This window comes from Dipodomys merriami, unplaced genomic scaffold (assembly GCF_024711535.1).
Source record: "Dipodomys merriami isolate MVZ:Mamm:240054 unplaced genomic scaffold, mDipMer1.0.p SCAF_57, whole genome shotgun sequence".
NCBI lineage: Eukaryota > Metazoa > Chordata > Mammalia > Rodentia > Heteromyidae > Dipodomys > Dipodomys merriami.
The window spans coordinates 8,203,543-8,216,977 of record NW_027206146.1 but is presented as its reverse complement, the minus strand read 5'-3'; positions in this window follow the sequence as shown (position 1 = coordinate 8,216,977).

Genomic DNA, 13,435 nt, shown 5'->3' with positions numbered 1-13,435 from the left:
TCTGTCCTTACTGGAGGTGGTTGCTTCCTTAAGGAGCCCAGCCGTTTGCACAGGTGTCTGGGGCCCTTTGTGATTACATCCTGGCAAGAACATTATGAGACTCCAAGATCCAGTTGAGGATACATTGTAATAATTCCAGAAATGCCTCCAGTTAAAAGGAAGGAAACAGAAAACTCCTGGCTCTTCTGCTGAAAAACATTTTAGTAAGAAAGGGGCTGGAAGAGAAACAAAGAAAATATCTCTGGAGAGGTTCAAACTGCATAGTTCCTTAAGTCAGGAACTGCTTTCTTTTGTGTATGTATCAGTCCTGGGGTTTGAACACCAAAGTAAGAGCCTGATTCAGGAGCTAGCACTGGAGCCACCGCTCCACTTCTGGCTTTTGCTGGCTAATGGGAGATGAAAGTTTCACCAGTTTACCTGCCTGGCTAGGGTTGGCCTCAATCCTCAGATCTCAGCCTCCCAAGTAGTTAGGATGACAAGCGTGAGCCACCAGGGAACTTGTAAATACAAGCAGAAGTAAATTAACAGCGTTAAGTGCTAGAAAGAAGCCAGGGCTGTGGTACATGCTGTAATCTCAGCACTCAAGAGGCCAAGGCAGGAGGCATCTGGAGTTTAAGGGCAATCTAGCTTCCATAGCCAGATCCTGTCTCAGAGAAGTATTGGGGTATTTGTGGAAGGATGAGATGAACTGGACAGTGGCTGTTTTATAGTGGTGTACTAGGAAATACCCTTGTAATTAGGGTGACCTTGAGATATGGCCGGTTCAGAATCTGGGATTTTATTTTCCAGGAGTCATGATGGGCAAAGTTCCCATGCTGTGGGAGGGGGGCTGGGATGGGGGGGGTGTTCTAAGCCAGGAGCAATGCGATGAACATTCTTTTATCCTTAATGGAGAATGTGTCATTGCAGGTCTTTCCCTTGCTGCACAAATTTCTGACGGGCAGGTTTGGTCTATACCCCTTGGTAAATGGGAGTCAACCATGGAACAATAATTCGCACCTACAGAGAATCAAGTTGGTACTAGGCTTAGTGCTTAAAACAAAACCCAACACTTACGTTTGGGAAGGTGGCTCAGTGGTAGAGTGCTTGCCTAGCATGCATGAAGCCCTGGGTTTGATGGCTCAGAACCACATACACAGAAAAAGCTGGAAGTGGCGCTGTGGCTCAAGTGGTAAAATGCTAGCCTTGAGCAAAAGCAGCTCAGGGACAGTGCCCAGGCCCTGAGTTCAAGCCCCAGAACTGGCAAAAAAAAAAAAAAAAACACAAAAAAAAAAAACACTAGCAACTAAGCCAGGTGCTGGTGGCTCACTTCTATCATTCTAGCTACTCTGGAGGCTGAGATCTGAAGATCACAATTTGAAGCCAGCCCAAGCAGGAAAATCTGTGAGACTCTTACTGCCAATTAACCAGCAAAATTGCCAGAAGTGCGGTGTGGCTCAAGTGGTAAGTGCTATCCTTTAGTAAAAGATGCTCAGGGACAGCACCCAGGCCCTAAGTTCAAATCCCAGGAAAGGCGTGCACTCGCACGCGCGTGTGCACACACACACATACAGAAAAACTGTCTTCACAACCCACAAATAATCCAAATATATAAGTGGGCATTTGATTTTTCTAGGGCCACACAGGGAGCCAGTGACAAAATCAAGGTGCCAATTTTGAAGTGTCTGTATCTAAATTTAGGCCAGGACTCAAGCCAAGCTACCACAGTCTTTAATTTTCAATGATTCCCTAAAACCCATCCTGGGAGCTTTCTAGCAACCAGAATCTCTGGTCCTTTCTTTGGCATCCAGAAAAGGGGGTCCAGGCAGATTATCACCTGACATTATAGGCTTTTGGGCAGGGCTGGGGTTGGAGTCCCGTAGGTGTGGGGAGAGGGTGGTCCCGCCAGGCTGCAAGTCTTGCTGTGTTTAAACACGTTACTTCCTTCCCTGTAACTGCTCCCAAAGGAGGCCATGGGAGTATGTGAGTTTTGATGAAATGAAAACAAAGACTTGGAATTAAGCGTTTGTGTGGCTCAATCCCTAGCTTGTGGCCCCCATGCTGCGTGGACTTGGGGAGAGTCCATAGCTACTCTGTGCTTCCTTCCCTTGCCTGTAACACAGAGGCAACCACAGTTCCTAGATTGCAGGATATTGGGAGGACAAGTGCCAGGTATGAAGTTCATCTTTTATGTGTGTCTGTGTGCGATTTGTGACCTACTTAATTCACTGCCGAAGGTCGATCATATTGGTCATCTTCTGTTACAAAATTACCACTTTTTTTTTACATCCTCCACAGCCCCCAATCAGCTAGGCCCCCAATCAGGTTCCAGACCTAGGTAATACTATTCACCCTTTCCAGCAGACCAGGGCACCGAGGCCGCGCCCCATGGAATGGCTAGGCCCCTATGTGGCCTCCAAACACAGGCACGAGGATGCTAGGCCACGCCCCCACGAGTTCTCCAATCACAGGTGTGAAGATGTTAGGCCGCGCCCCCACAAGGCCTCCAATCACAGGTATGAGGATGCTGGGCCGCGCCCTTACAAGTCCTCCAATCACAGGCATGAAGATGCTAGGCTACACCATTCTGTTAATTTCAGGTCTGGAGCTGGGCAAATCAACCCTGTCCTCATCTTCCACTCTCTCTTGCCCTAGATCCTGAACTCAATTGTGGAGGAGTGTGGGTCCTGTAGACTTTACCGAGGAGGTTCAACAGGTGCAAGCTGCCCCAAAGACTTATAGGCCACGTGACCCAGAGATCTTTGCTTACCTTGGACACCCCCCTACCCTTTTATTAGTGAGGGATTTATGTTTTTGTTTTCATATTTTTTCTTCTGGAGATTGAACACCAGGACTAGCTCATGGTAGGAAAAGCAAGTGCTCCCGTCACTTAAGCTGCACCTCTAGTTGTTTCGTTTGTATTTTGGTTTGAAGACAGTGATTGTATATCTGTGCCCAGACTGGCCTTGAACTTGGGAATCTTCCTGCCTGAGACTCTGAAGTAGTTCAACTATCGGGCACCTGGCAGTGCTCTCTGTCTTATTGTAACATTTCCAGGCAGAGTAAAATGCTTTTTGGGGTTATGTGGGGTTATTCGAGGCATAGTCTCCTTTGTTTGTGAGGGTATGTGTATGTTCCAGTCCTTGGGCTTGAACTCATGGTCTGGGCGCTATCCCTGAGCTCTTCAGCTCAAGGCAAGCACTCTACCACTTAAGCCACAGCACCACTTCTGGCACTTTTTCTGTGTATGTGGGACTGAGGAATAGACTCATGGCTTCATGCATGCTAGGCAGGCACTCTGTACCACTAAGCCCCATTCCCAGCATAGTCCCCTTGACAGCTACATTTGCTTTAGTCCTGAGCAGTTTCCACACTCTTTAGCAAGAAAGGGTTAAGTTCTGTGTGTATGTGTGTGTATTTGAAACTGGGTAGAGTCTCCTCTCCTTTGTCTTTAAGATACAAAACAAAAATAAAATTAAAGGGATAAAGAAAAATGAGCCAGACTCTGGTGGTACATGCCTATAATCCTGAGAATCTCAGTTCAAAGCCATAGTCCGGGAAACTCATCTCAAATGAACCACCAGAAAACCAGAAGTGGTGTTGTGGCTCAAACTGGTAGAGCACTGGCCTTGAGGATAAAGAGCTCAGGGACAATGTCTAGGCCCTGAGTTCAAGCCCCACTACAGACAAGAAAAAAAAAAGGAAGAAAAATGAGATTCCATCTATTAAAAATTTAAAAATGAGCTACATCACTTACAAGCACCCAGGGCGAGGGTGAGCCGCTTTACCACCCCCCCCCAAGAAAGGAGAGAGGACCAGGGTGGCCCAGAAAGGTCAGGAGGGGTTTCCTATGTCTCCTGAGTTTCCCTGTTTCTGGTTCTCTCTTTGCTCTCTGAGTCTCTACCTTCTCTTCTCAGTGTATGTCTCCTCACTCCTTGATGTTTCTCTCTGTCTCTATGTCTCTGTCTCTCCACCCACTCCGCCTGTCTGTGTCCCTTTCAAGTAACCCTTAGTATTGCATTTTATTTATTTATTTTTGGGGTGCTGGGAGACATGGATTCCAGAGCTGCCATCTCCTCCTCCTCCCCCTCTAGCTCTTCTTTCCTCCTTTTCCTTCTCTTCCTCTTCTTCCTCCTCTTTTTTTTTTTTTTTTTTTTTTGGTTGTTGGTGGTCATGGGGCTTGAACTCTGGGTCTGGACGCTATTCTTCAGCTCTTCAGCTCAAGGCAAGCATTCTACCACTTGAGCCACAGCACCACTTCTGCTTTTCTGGTGGTTCATTGGAGATAAGAGTCTTCTGGACTTTCCTGCCAAGGCTGGCTTTGAACTGTGGTCCTCAGTTCTCAGCCTTGTGAGTAGCTAGGATGACAGGCGTGAGCCACCAGAGCCCAGCCTAGTCCTCTTCTTTGTTTCCTTCCTTTTCTTCCTCTTCCTTTATCTCCTCCTCGTTTTTGGAGTAGGCGCCAATTATGGTGGGGTTTGAATTCAGGTTGTCAAGCTCTCATCCATGTCACTCAAGGCTTGGCTCTACTACTTGGGTCATAGCACTGCTTCCTGCTTTTTGGTGGTCAATTGGAGATAAGAGTCTCTGACACTTTTCTGCTCAGGTTAGCCTTCAATCTCCATCCTCAGATCTCAGCCTTCTGACTAGCTTGGATTACGGGTGTGAGCCACACACAGGGGCTGAGCTAAGGGCTTTTATGCTAGGCAAGTTCTTCCCCTGAGCTATACCTCTCACGCCTGCAGTCTTCCTCTTGGATTTTCTTTTTTTCTTAATTTTGTTCAGAATTTGATTTCTGTGGTACCAAGGGTTTGAACCCAGGAGTTCATGCATGCTAAGCAAGTACTCTATCACTAAGCCACATTCCCAGTCCTGTTCCTCTTGGTTTTTGGCTCCTCTCTGTATCTCCATCTTCCTTCCTGTCTGAGTCTCCATTGCCCCCTCTAACTCTGGGTCTCTGCCCTCCTCACCTTGGCTTCTGGGTTTGGCCCCTTTCTTGAGTTCTACCCTCCATCTGATCTCTTTCCACTTTTCCTAGTCTGAGTTCCCCTGTTTTCTTTTTTTTTTTTTTGGTCTGTCGTGGGGGCTTGAACTCTGGGCCTGGGCGCTGTCCCTCAGCTCTTCAGCTCAAGGCGAGCACTCTACCACTTGAGCTACAGTGCCACTTCCGGTTTTCTGGTGGTTTATTGGAGATAGGAGTCTCACGATCTCTCCTGCCTGGGCTGGCTTTGAACCGAGATCCTTAGATCTCAGCCTCCTGAGTAGCTAGGATTACAGGCGTGAGCCACCAGCGGCCGGCTTCCCCTGTTTTCTTAGTGTCTTTCTGCCATCTTTTTGGATCTCTGATGTGGCCCCTTCTCAACCCCCTAGCTCCGCTCATCTCAGAATGCCAACCTTTATCTCTGTCCATTGTCTCCAGGGCTGTGAATTCTACTCTTCCCATCCCAAAGGCACTTTCTACATTCCTGGGGAACTCAATGTTCACACATAAAAGATTCACCGGGGGATATGTGTCACTTCTGGGCTGTCAGGAGGACCCTGGGCAGAGAGGAGGGGTGTCCTCCACCTTCCCCTTCCTTGGGAAGCATGTTAACTATGGTTCAACCGAAGTATGGGTATCTGCTGTGGATTCACACTGTATTGATGTGTGGCAGCCACTCACCTGCTGTTGCCATGGAGATGTCTGGGCTTACTTGTTACAGCAGTTCACATTACCTTACCCTAGCTCCATTCACCACTCACAAGCTGACAAGACTCCAGTACTAAAATGCCCCAGCCTTGTGCAGCTATGCATTTTCTACCAACATCAGTCCAAATGAAATCACATCATAATGCAACTCATGCCCTATGAAGAAGTGGCCGATGCTTAAGGTTCATTTTACTTCAACCTGAGTCTTAACTTCACCTGTGTTTTTTTTTTTTTTTTTTTTGTCAACTGGGGCTTGAACTCTAGGTCTGGGCACTATCCCTGAGCTTCTTTTGCTCAAGGCTAGCACTCTACCACTTGAGCCACAGCACCACTTCCAGCTTTTTCTGTGTATGTGGTACTGAGGAATTGAACCCAGGGCTTTATGCATGCTAGGCAAGTACTCTACCACTAAGCTACATTCCCAGCTCTAACTTTTTTTTGTTGTTGTTGCTGTTTAGGCTGGTCCTGTAGCTCAAACTGTGGACTCCATTTTGCTCAAGGCTAGAACTCTACCACTTGAGCCACAGTGCCACTTCCAGCTTTTTCTATGACTAACTGAAGATAAGAGTCTCACAGACTTTCTTGCCTGGGCTGGCTTCAATCTGTGATCCTCAGATATCAGTCTCTTAATTGGCTAGGACCATAGATATGAGCCACGGGCGCCCAGCTTAATCATGACCCACTTATATCCCAAGTTGAAACCTTGATTCTAGACCCTGCTCTTGACCCAAGCTGTTACCTTAACTCAGTCTTAGTCTTGGTTTTTTTTTTTTTTTTTTTGGGGGGGGGTCAGTCATGGGGCTTGAACTCTGGGCCTGGGCGCTGTCCCTCAGCTCTTCAGCTCAAGGCTAGCACTCTACTGCTTGAGCCACAGCGCTACTTCCGGTTTTCTAGTGGTTTATTGGAGATAAGAGTCTCACAGACTTTCCTGCCCAGGCTGAACCACTATCCTCATATCTCAGCCTCCTGAGTAGGTAGGATTACAGGTTTACAGGTGTAAGCCACTGGTGCCCGGCTTACCCCGGGTCTTTTTTTTTTTTTTGGTCCAATTGTGGGGTCTGAACTCTGGGCCTGGACTCTGTCCCTCAGCTCTTCAGCTCAAGGCTAGAGCTCTACCACTTGAGCCACAGCACCACTTCCGGCTTTTTTCTTTTTGCTTATGTGGTGCTGAGGAATCAAACCCAGGGCCTCATGCATGCAAGGCAAGCGCTCTACCACTGAGCCACCTTCCCAGACCCTAGCCCTGGTCTTAACCAGAGTAATCTTATCTTTAAGACTGATTCTAACTATAACCAGGGTATTTTTGTTGTTGTTCTTGGGCTTGAACTAGGGGCCTGGGCACTATCCCTGAGCTTCTTTTTGTTCAAGGCTAGCATTCTACCACTTGAGCCACAGCGCAACTTCCAGCTTTTTCTGTTGATGTGGTACTGAGAAATTGAACCCAGGGTTTTATGCATGCTAGGCAAGCACTCAACCACTAAGCCACAGTCATAGCCCTGTCCCTGAGCACTTTTGCTGAAGGCTAGTACTCTACCCTTTGAAGCCACAGCACTACTTCCTATTTTCTAGTGGTTAATTGGAGATAAAGGTCTCATGGACTTTCCTGCCTAGGCTGGCTTTGAACTGCAATTCTCAAATCTCAGCCTCCTAAGTAGCCTAGTTTATAGGTATGAGCCACCAGTGCCTGATTCAGGTTCTTAAATATGTTGTGATATTGGGAATGGAAGCCAGGGCCTTTGCACATGTTAAGTAAGTGTTTTACAACTGGCTACATCCCCAACCTAGATACCTACTTTTTATTTATCTTGACCTTCCTTCCTTCCTTCCTTCCTTCCTTCCTTCCTTCCTTCCTTCCTTCCTTCCTTCCTTCCTTCTTCTCTCCCTTCTCCCTCTCCCCCCTCCTTTCTTTCTTCAATTTTTGTTGGTTATGCCTGGGTGCTGTCCCTGAGCTCTTTTTGCTCAAGGCTACCACTTTGAGCCACAGCATCACTTTTGGTTTTCTGGTAGTTTAATGGAGATAAGAGTTTCACAGTCTTTCCTACCTGGGCTGGCTTTGAACTGTGATCCTCAGATCTCAACCTCCTGAGTAGCTAGAATTACAGATGTGAGCCACTGGGGCCGGGCTATCCTATATATCTTTATCCTGTACTTAATTTTAACCATGTCCATAAACCAAACACAAGGCAAGTTCTCTCTTTTTTTGGGGGGGGGGTCTGGTCGTGGGCCTGAACTCTGGGCCTGGGCGCTATCCCTCAGCTCTCCAGCTCAAGGCTAGCACTCTACCACTTGAGCCACAGCGCCACTTCTGGCTTTTTTCTTTTTGCTTATGTGGTGCTGAGGAATCAAATCCAGGGCCTCATGCATGCAAGGCAAGCGCTCTACCACTGAGTCACCTTTCCAGTCCCCCAAGTTATCATTTTTATGTGAATTTTTATTTTTTCTTTCTTTCTTTTTTCTTTTTTTTTTTTTTTTTTTTTTTTTGTCAGTTGTGGGTCCTGGACTCTGGGCCTGGGAGCTGTCCCCTCAGCTCTTCAGCTCAAGGCTAGCACTCTACCACTTGAGCCACAGCACCACTTCTGGCTTTTTCTGCTTATGTGGTGCTGAGGAATTGAACCCAGGGCCTCATGGATGCAAGGCAAGCGCTCTACCACTGAGCCACCTTCCCAGCCCTCTTTTCTTTTTTCTTTTGGCAGTACTAGGGATTGAGCTCAGGATATTGTGCTTGCTAACCATGTTCTCTACCACTTGAGCCAGGCATTGTGCTTTGGTTTGTTTTCCAGACAGACTCTCATGCTTTTGTTGAGGTGGTCTTGGATCTCAGTCTTCCTATTTCTGCTCCCCAAGTAGCTGGGATTATAGGCATGCACCACTGGTGCCCAGTTTATTTTATTGATTATTTATTTCCTTCAGTGGAACGTAAGCTCCCTAACACAGGGAATTGTGGTTTTTTTCTGGTTGTTGTTGTTGTTTTCTATCTCATGTCTAGAACAGTGCCTGGCACATAGTAGGTGCTTCAGGAATGTTTTTGAATGCCTGTATACTTCCTGTGAAGGTTGTAGCTCCTTTCCCCTGCAGGCTCACTGGGTTCATTGGAGGAAGCCACTGTGGCAGAGAGCAGATTGAGTGGTCATTTATAGCTGACCAATGATGGGTCCTGCTTTGCCCCTCACTGGTTTCCCAATCCTTGCACAGCTGCAGCACACTAAGTGCTCTTTCCGCCCCCACCTGCAGGGGAAGCAGCTGAGAAACTAAAGACCCTGATAGTCTTCCTGGCCTCTGTGGAACCTGGGCTTGCAGTCTCCCCACTTCTCTCTTCCTCCTTACAGCTCTGGACCTTTGGTTTAACTGAGCATAGGGTGAAGGTCAGAAGAGAGACGCCCCTCAATTCTGAAGCTGCAACTTAGACGAGGACGAGGTAGAAGACTTACAAAGACAGGCACTGGTCGAACAGCCAAGAACCACGAAAAAGGGCAGCGAAGGCAAAGGAGGTGAAAAAAACTAAAATCAACCCGAATGAAAAAGGCTTAAAAAATAAAAAAACGACAGACTGAAAATGAGAAACATGTGCGCGTAGACACAGAAATGGAGGGAGAAGAGCGCAGGCAACAAAACGGAGACAAAGTTGGGACCCCTTCATTGTGGTCTCTTCTCGCGGAGGCTGGGAGGAGAAAACTACATTTCCCAGAAGGCCGTGCGGTCGGAGTTTGACTTCACCAATCAGAACGCTTCGCGCGAAGCTTGAATTTCTAAACCAGGGTGAATGGAAAAAGAAAGGCATTCTCTTCACCACCCGCCCCCCCCCCCGCTCCCCCCCCCCGCCCCTGCAAACAGCTGCCTTGTCAATGGAGCTGTGACTCAACTGATAGAGCGCTAGCCTTGAGCACAGAAAGATCAGGGACACTGCAACATCCAGGCCCTGAGTTCAAGCCCCTGAACCAGCAAAAGAAAAAGTTATTTTCTGCTTATACTGTCCCAAATAGATGCTGAGCCATGATGGGTACACAGTGAGGGAGAAAGAAACACAGACATGGAGCTGCTTCCCCTCCCGCCCCCCCCCCACCCATACTCCACAGGGGTGCTTCTAATCTGTAATCCTAGCTACTCAGACCTGGGAACTGTGGTTCATACCCACAATTGATCTCACCACCAACAAAGCTAAGAGGACTAAGTCCCTGACTGGCCATTTACTAAGGTCACCCACCAATGGAGCATTCTTTCTGCATAAGACCTGAACTTAGAGCTTTGCAATTGCTAGTTAGACTCTCTACCACTGAGCCACACCTCCAGTTAAGGGCTTTTTGCTGTGTTGGGGCAGATTCCAGGGGGGAAAAAAGAGAAGGTGCCTTAAGAAACAAGAGAGTCAGGAGACTAAGAGACCCAGAACTGATGTTAGTTAGGGGCTGTGAACTAGTCATCCTAATTCCAGAGTTAACCTTCCAGATGCCGGATGCTCCCATTCTCTGCCTTAGTTCTTCTGGTATTTTCTTTATTCTCCTTCTAGGATTGCCTGATAAAATACAGGTACTCAGGTTACACAGGAGTTTTAGAAAATGTGGGGCTCTGTTTTGTTTCTTTTTGAGGGTACTAGGATTTGAATTTGCGGTTTCACATTTGCTAGGGAAATGCTTTTGGCCCAGTCCTTTCCCTTTTAGTTATGTTTGGTTTTATTTAATTAGATATTTATTAGTTTGTATTTTTAGATTGGGTCTTTTGCTTTGGCCTGGGCCAGCTTCGGACAGTGATCCTGTTTTTCCAGTTGCCGAGATTATGTTGTGCACATCCAAGCCCATCTCTCTCCTGCCTCTCTTAACCAACGACGTAGCTCTGGAAGTACCTATACCCCCACAATGTCACTTGGACCCCTTCTTCCCTCCTTCCTCCATGTCAGCACCACATCTAGGGTAGTCTGCCTCTACGAATATCCTGTCTTGTGTCTTCTATCTGCCTTCTGTAGTTCTCCTAAGGTCTGCACTGGTCTGTCTCTGTGCCCTCCCCTCTGCTTCCCATCAGGAGAGTCTGGAGGCTTTAAGGGACCCGCCATTCATAGGAATTCCCCCATTACTCACCTTCATCCTGACTCCATCTTTCCTTGGCCAGCAAGTTCAGGAGACTTTCTCAAAGCTCCATAGCAACGTCGAAAGTACCTCCAATCCACACCCCATTCTTTTCAAGTAGCCAGCTTCTGGGCAGAAAAATTCTCCATCTTTCCTGATTCTGCACAGTTTGGTAATATAGTCACGGGCTAGGACTACAGGTGCCCGTGGTTCACAGCCTTGTCGACCTGAGGACCCTAAATGCACCGAGTGGAGGATACAAGGCTTATGGACTGCAATACATTAGAATGGTGACTTGCCCTGGTTATCAATAGATCTCTGGGGCCCAGAACATAGTAAATGCTTAATAAATGTTTGTGGAATTAATGAACATTTCCTAAGTCATTGCCATGTTGATCTTCCTCTTCTTATTTTTTGGTATGCCAGACCTGGGGCTTGAACTCAGGTCCTGGGTCCTGTCCCTGAGCTTTTGTACTCAAGGAGAGCACTCTACCATTTGAGCCACAACTGCACTTCTGGTTTTGGTTTTGTGTGTGTGTGTGTGTGTGTGTGTGTGTGTGTGTGTGTGTGTGTGTGTGTGTGTGTGTGTGTGTGTGTGTGTGTGTGTGTGTGTGTGCTTAATTACGGATAAGAATCTCCCAGACTTTCCTGCCTAGGCTGGCTTTGATCCACATATCTCAGCCTCCTCAGGAGCTAGGATTCCAGGTGTCAGCCACCAGCACCAGGCTTTATCTCTGTCCCCTTATCTAAACACGGGCCCTCCTTTTCCTCTCATACCCCTCTTCTCTTCCACTCTACTCTAGAATTAGCTATTATTTTTCACTTGGAAGGATCTCTTAATTACCGCCATGTGTTAAGCATTTTTTCTCTCTCCAGTGTTGATGGAGTGCTCCACCTGTGGAATCCTTATGGAATATTTCAGAAGGTAAGTACAGCTTTGGAATAATGTGTTTTCTCAAGGTGGAGACTGGGAGAGGATGAAAGAGAGCCTTGCCCCACCTCCACACAGCCACCATCCACCTCTTGTCGCCATCACAAACTTCCTCACCTGCCCTGCAGCCTGGTGAACACCTCCACAAGAGGAGGATTCGTCTTAAGCATTGACTCAGAGGCTTCAAACTCCAGTCCATTCAGGAGGTGGGTATGTCACTTTCAGGGCCAGCCTGGGGTTGGGAAAAGGCTGAGGCTGACCTGCCTTGGGACAGGGGATTTGATCTCCTGGATCCTTTAGGACTTGCTGTCAATCACAACCAAAGATCCATACTGGATTTCTTGAGTTGCTCTCCAAGCCCTCGTTTTCAAGAAGTCCCGAGACACATTCACACAAAATGCTCCTCAGGGTTTATAAGTAGGTTGTGTGTTTGCCAGATCTGCCCACTGGTTTATGATTGCCAATTTTCATTTCATGTGCCAGGGTCTGCTACTAAGGAAGAACTTAAGGGATTCCACACAGGGGTGGGGCATCTTTTTTTTTTCCTGCCCAGGATTATCTAGGCATTTATAACATTATTGGAGAGCTGTACAAAATGATCAATACAGGGAGACAAAACAATGGGATGAGAGGAAAAAAAAAAAAGCACATGTCTATCCTGTTGGGTGCCAAATGACCTTTCACAGCCTGAATGTTTCCTGCCCCTTTGTGGAGAGACATTGAAGTGTGTTTTGTTCATTGTTTTATCCCCCAGCACCTAGAACAGTGCCTTAACGTATAGTAGGTGTGCAGCATTTTGAACAAAAACCAAAAGTGAGTGATGAGTGGCGTGCTGGCGGCTCACACCCATAATTCTAGCTACTCAGAAGGCTGAGATCTGGAGGATTCAGGTTCAAATCCAGCCTGGCCAGAAAAGTCCAAGAGATTCCATCTCCCAAATAACTTGCAAAAAAAAGCTAGGCTGGAGGTGTAACTTAGATGGTAAAGCACCAACTGAGCAAGCTGTGAGGGCCTGAATTCAAACCCTCGTGCCACCAGAAAAAAAAAATAGTGAATGATGTATGATGCATGGAATCTTAAGCACAAACCACAGTGATGTAGGAATTTTTGGTAAAAAATCCCATTTCACAGACGAAGAGACTGAGGCTCAGAGGAGCAAAGGCTTGGGATAACATGGCAGCACTGGGTTCTAAAACCCCTATCTCACCTGCCTCCAGCCTATCCCGATTCTGCTTGGACTTGTGTGGGCGTGCGCAGTGGAGTTGTCCGGAGAACTGCAGCTCTGTGTGCAGGGCTGGTCACCTTGGACGCGGAGACCCAGGTTGGGGGTGGGGGGGAACCTCTGGACGCTCACCTGGCCCACAAGAGTACAATCCATCGGGCCCCTCTTCTCCGATTTGGGACCATCCTCCGATGTCCCCCCCCTCCCCACACCCCTACATGACCACATGACCAGAGCCCTGAGGGAAAGGAGGGGGGGGGAGAGAATTTGAGGATGAAGGTGGAGTTGCAGGGAGGAGGGAAGAGGGACGGGGGATGGGTTAAGAAGGAGTGTGTGATGTCAAGCAAAAAAGACAACATTAGACACAGATGCTGAGATGGCGTTTATAGCGGCAAAAAAAGGTGAAGTCACCGAGGGAGAAGGGGTGCGGGGGGGGGGGAGGGGGTGTGGTGGGGGCGGGGTCCATGAAAGCTAATACATGGTGCACTAGGTCACACAACGGACACTGGGGGTGGTGGGTGGGTGGGGTGGGCGTGGCCCAGGCATGGCGATGGCGGGGA